Genomic DNA, 6,000 nt, shown 5'->3' on the forward strand with positions numbered 1-6,000 from the left:
AGTGTGGCCCAGAATATATAAATTTGGAAATTACTACTTTAACCATTTTTCCATATGTCATGAATAGCTCCTATAGCTAAGAACCAATTCATATTTTGAAAACTGAACAAAATGTTAGTATTATTAACACTTTCATATGTTTTCACAATAGCACCTTTCATACGGCTTTGAGAAGCATAATTAAGCTTGATAATGAGAGTTCGTGACAAATACCCTTATTTTCAGTGAACTACAGAAGAGAGAAAATATGTTTATATTTGTATAACTTACTGATAAGAAAGCAATTAGTCATGGGCAGTAATGTGATTCTAATTCCTAAAATCGTACTTTTCACCCTGTATACATTTTAAATGTCCTAGGGATTTTGAAGGAATTATTGTTAAAAAGTAATTTATTATTTTTTTAAAAAGTAGTCCTGAAATACACAAAGCAATGAACAATAAGGAAATTAGTTCCTTCAAAGAAAATAGTATGTGACATTATTTAAAAATAGTATTATCCATAATATTTTCAAAGAGTACTTGAATATAATAATATAAATATAAGTAAATAAATATAATAAATAATAGGATGCTGGAGGACATTCCAGTTTTAATTCCTAAAAAATTATATTCTTTCAAATTTAAAAGAAGGAGAAAACAGTGCCCCTAAAGTCTTCAAGCCTGGAATTCTCCAGAACTTTATACTTCACCAATGCCAACAGCAGTTATAACTTTCATGGTTTTATGGTGGTTACTATAAAAGTTAGAAAACAAATTTCTAAGTATGAAAAACAGTTTTTGATTTAAAAATAAAAGCATCACCAGTGGGTTTTTTTTTGTTTGTTTTTCTCTTCTAAACAGTTGCCAAAAGTTGAGATGGTCATCAGCTGATTTTAAGATCTTTTAAATTAAGATATAATTGCCAGGGAGTTAAATATCAAATATCATATCATTTAAATAAAGGAGAAAAGTTATGTGAAATATACAGACAAAAATGAATGGTTTTGTAGCAAATCATTTTTTAGATAACGCGGCATTAGAAAATTTTCATATATTAAAATGAAAATTGGGGGGCCTTTGGGGCCCGTATTTAACTCCAGAATGAAGAATCAATCTGATTGAAAATACACAACACAAAGATTATTTTAAAACGTGATATGTATCACTCCCAATGCTATCTGGTAGCATGATGAGTGTTTTCTGTAAAACTTGCATAAAAGTGGAAGGTATTTCTTTCAAGAGGGTAGCAGCAGTGAATATCTATCTACGTGGGTCCTTACTGACAACAGAAGGGATTTTTAAATCACCTAGCACAGCCAAGTTAGATACACTTTCAATCTGCAATTGATAACTTGTAAAAGAACGGAAGAACACCTGAGGTCTGCAAAAGAGATGACGCACGTGAAAATTTATTTCATGAATGGCAAAAAACTATCGAAGTTAAAACGTACATCAAAATCAAGAGTTTCTCTTGCACTGGGCTTCATACAACCCAGTTCATCATCTTGTCTGGTTTTGTTTTCAAATAGTCATTTTACACTGACTGTGGTTTACATTTTGCATTTTACCTGAATTTTACATTTTTGTCCCTGTTCTTGAAAGGAAAAGAAAAACTTGAGCTTCTTCGTGACAGACTTCTATCCCTATTTCTCCTAAGATAATTGACACTGTTTTACCAACAGACAGCCTCAGCCCCAAGTGACTTAGATTCTTCCAGTAAAACAAGAGCACTGCACAACAATAAGAAAACATCAGTCCTGGGAGTTTTGAATGTATCGCCAACATATTTCAACCAAACGCAATGACAGTGAGTGGACTCACCTAAGTAATGGAAGCTGACAAGCAGAATTTAGAAATGCAGCCTTCTGATCCCCAGCAGACGTAAAGGACACTTCTGTACCTAACAACTGACCTTATATAAAAGCAGTAGATCGGTTACTCCCAATTTCTGCCTCCTTACCTTTGGCTCCTCCCCAAATGCCAAAGCCTATAAAGCACACACACAACCACACGCCCACCTCCCACCCCCAACACTGAGGGACCAGTGAATTCTGTCAACCTCGCCTACCTCTACCCACTTGGATTAAACTGAAAGAGAGGCCGCGGACACCCACGGCGCACTTAGGGGCCCACAGGACAGCGCCTTAACCTTTTCCTAACGCCTGGGGTGCTGGTATCGGGCCTGCATTCTCCATCCCCTGCAACCGGTTGGAATCCAGCCCCACGTGCCCGGCCCCTCCACTAGGCCCAGGGCCAGCATCCCGCTTCACGGCGCACAGGCCAGGTGACCCCGACCGCTGCCCTCCCTTCACTTGTCACCACGACGCCTGGCTTGCGGCGTCCGAGCCGGTCCCGTGCTGTGGGCGCCTGGGCGAAAGGAGGAGCGCACGCGGGATTCGGCGCTTCGAATCCCGGGACTCCCCGGCCCCGTGGCGCCGTCGAGCGGCTCCCGACTCCCCGGCACCTTCTCCGGGGACTCCCGCGCGCTCTGCAGCCCCCACACAGGCGCCCCCGGGAAGGGGTGGACGCTGCTCCGGGAAGCCCGGGCCACCCCGGCGAGCGTCTGCTCGGGCCCCGAGCGCCCAGCTCTCTGGCCCCGGTTTCCGTCTCCGTTTCACGCGCCGCCTTCGCGCGCCGCTGCCCGGGGTGCTCGGGACCCGGACGTGGTGTCAGGACGCGCCTCTCAGCCTCGGGACCTGTACAGCCCGGGGACCCCGTCGGTCCCCGTCCCCCTCAGCCTGGGGTCCTCGGCGACCCCTCCCCCTCCCTCCGCGTCCCCTCCGCCGCGCATCCCCTCGCCCGCGGCTCCGGCCGGAGCGCCCTGACTCTGACCTGCGGCGGCAGCGGCGGCGTGGCGCCCGGTGTCCCCGCGGCCGCCCGAGCGCCCCAGACGGCTTCTCCTCAGGCTCGGGCTCGGGCTCCGGCTCCGAGTGCGGCCGGGCCCCGCCTGCCCGTGGCTGCCCCGGGCCGGGGGCGGGCGCGGGGCGGGGGCGGGAGCCGTGCGCCGCCCGCGCCCCGCTCGCGCCCCGGGGTCCGGCCCCGCCCCCCCGGCCCCAGTGCGGGCGGCTGGGCGCGGAGCTCCCGGGCCCCCGGGCGCAGAGGCCACCCCCTTTCCTCCGCGTTCCCTCACCCCAGCGATCCGGGCTCCCTTTCCCCGCGCCGGCTACCTGGTCTCATTTTTTCTCCTCAGCCACCGCTGGGCGGCGGCCCTGAAATGTTCCCATTTTACGGAGGAAAGGACCCGAGGCTCAGAAAGATGCCCACGGTCACCCCTAAGTGTGGGGGACTCCAGAGCCCGCCCCTGCAGCTGGGCCGGCGTTTCCAGCCCCGCGCACAGGGGTCTGCGAGATTTAAAACAAAACAAACAAGCAAACAAAACGTTTCAATGGCAGTCTTTGAAATATATATGTAGCATATTGGGGACCACCTGGTTTTTAGCCCAAGGGCCCAGCACACTTTTAACGCCCCCTCCACCCCCCACCCCGCCTTTCTCATTTGTAATTAACATCGATGGTTTCCAGACACTTAAAGGGACACAGCTTTACTTTTAATCATTAAAAGCCCTTCTTAAACTCATTAACAGAATTTCTTAGATTCGTTAAACCAGACACATGAAAATTGGGGACGTGGCACGAGAATTTCAAGTTTTCTCGTTTGAGAAGCTGTTTGGGGCGTTTTGTCTCATAAATTTGCTGGGTGGACCACGGGCAAGCTGCAGCCTTCCCTACCCACGACCTGTCCAAAGCCAGCTGACAGATGTCCGACCAGGAAGTCTCTGGCCTGACCTTCCGCGGGGAGGTAAAGATGAATGAAGCCCTGCCTTCAGGAAGAGTAGCAACTACTTGCCCAAAATGTCCTCTAGTCGTTTAGCATCTTAGTTTGTTGGGGATGCCTAATTCTTTTCCCTCTGGCGCACAAACTTCTCAGTTGTGGTTAAAGTGGATTTTTGTGACTCTTGAGTATCACTAGGAGAATGTTCAGAACTCAGATCATCAGATTCATGTCCTTCCTTCCCATCTCCCAAAATAGGAAGTAAAGAGCCACAACTCCACAGGGACTTCAAAGGAGGTCATTTTATTTGTATTGACCATTAGAAGACTCCATTTCTTTGCCCACCTTTTAGGTAGTCAGTTTGATACAGTTCAACATTCTATTATCAAGCAAAGAAATGCTGCATGTGTTCTACTTCTTGTTCATTCCAGTCCCAGTCTGCTGGTATTGCTAAATAACAACTTTATTGAGATTAAAGTTACATACTGTAAACTTTAAATACATTTCAAATGTACAATTCAGTGAAGTTAAGTATATTTAGAGTTTTGCCGCCATTATCACAATTCAATTTTAGAACAGTTCCATCACCCCATAAAGAAACCTAGTATTCTTTATTAGATACTCTTCCCAGCCTTAAGCAATTGCTAATCTACTTTCTACCTCTATAAATTTGCCTATTCAGATCATTTTATATAAATGGTATCATACATTCTGCAGTTTTTGTGACTGGCTCCTTTCACTTAGTGTAATGTTTTGGAGTTCAGCCATGTTGTGGTATGTATCCTTACCTCATTCCTTTTTTCTGGTCAAATAATATTCCATTGAATGGATATACCACATATTGTTTATTAATCCATTGGTTGATGGACATTTGGGCTGTTTTCGTTTTTTTGGCTATTAAGAATAATGTTGCTATGAACATCCTTGAGCAAGTTTTTTTGGGGGTGGCCATGTTTTCATTTCTCTTGGCTATATGCCTGCGAGCAGAATTGCTAACTCGTATGGTAACTCTATGCTTAACTTTTTTTTTTTTCCATTGCTTTTGTTTAATTTTTTTTATTAATTAAAAAAATTAACTAACACAACATTTAGAAATCATTCCATTCTACATATGCAATCAGTATCTATGCTTAACTTTTTGAGAAACTATCAGAGAGTTTTCCAAAATTGCTGCACCATTCTACATTCCCACGTCACATACAGAGGTTTCCAATTTTTCCACATCCTTGGCAACACTTGTCTTTTTTATTTTGGTCAATCTAATGGGTATGAAGTGGCCTCTCACTGTGGGTCTGATTTGCATTTCTGTAATGTTTAAATATATTGAGGCTCTTTTATGTGTTTATTGGCCATTTGTCTATCTTCTTTGGGAAAATGTCTATTCAAGTCTTTTGCCCATTTTTAAATTGGGTTGTCTTTCTATTGTTGAGTTATAACAGTTCTTTTTATAGTCAGAATACTTTATCAGTTATAGTATTTGCAAATATTTTGGTTTTGTGGGTTGTCTTTTCACTTTCTTGATACTGTCATTTGAAATACAGAAGCTTTTAATTTTGATGAAGTCCAAATTTATCTATTTTTTTCTCCTGACATCATGTCGTTGCCTAACCCAAAGTCATGAAAATCTACTCCTATATTTTCTTCTAAACTAAGGGTTTCTTAGTTTTAACTTTTATATTTAGTTCTGTAATGCTTTTTTTTTGGCATGGGCAGGCACTGGGAATCAAACCCAGGTCTCTGGCATGGCAGGCAAGAATTCTGCCACTGAGCCATCATTGCACCACCCAGTTCTGTAATACATTTTTTAAAATTTATTTATTTATTAATTTAAAAAATTAACAAATGAACTAAGACATTAACAGGTGATCATTCTCTGTAATACATTTTGATTAAATTTTTGTGTATGGTATAAGGTAGGGGCAATCTGGTTTTGGTGGGGAAAATTTTCACAATTCAAAGGGAATTCCATCATGCAGAATTCATAACAGATACAACACTTTAAAGTTGGTCTGAGTCTTCCCAATCTTCCTTGAAGATCAAAAATGTAGTGATTTTGAAGTAATGTATGGGTAGTAAAGCCTATACATGTAAGGGGGTGTTTCGGTTTGCTAACCCAATGCACTAAACTAGAAATGGGTTGGCTTTTTCAATGGGGATTTACTGACTTAAAATTTACTGTTCTTAGGCGGTGAAAAATGTCCAACTCAGGGCATCAACAGGATGATACCTGCACTCTGAAGAGAGGCTG

At 43.7% G+C, this 6,000-nt stretch overlaps 1 protein-coding gene across 2 annotated transcripts in view; it reads right to left on the reverse strand.

Moving 5' to 3' along the window:
* Positions 1-2,909, reverse strand: part of PPARG (peroxisome proliferator activated receptor gamma) — a 121,732-nt gene extending 118,823 nt beyond the window's left edge. The window contains exon 1 of one of the 2 annotated variants that reach the window (XM_077116512.1): positions 2,814-2,909. The gene's annotated coding sequence lies outside the window, so the exon portion shown is untranslated. Of the gene's footprint in view, positions 1-1,802; positions 1,910-2,813 lie in introns of those variants that run through there. The other variant, XM_077116511.1, reaches the window with a different exon arrangement.
* Between the last annotated feature and the right edge of the window lie 3,091 nt (positions 2,910-6,000).

Source organism: Tamandua tetradactyla, chromosome 9 (assembly GCF_023851605.1).
Source record: "Tamandua tetradactyla isolate mTamTet1 chromosome 9, mTamTet1.pri, whole genome shotgun sequence".
Classification (NCBI taxonomy): Eukaryota; Metazoa; Chordata; class Mammalia; order Pilosa; family Myrmecophagidae; genus Tamandua; species Tamandua tetradactyla.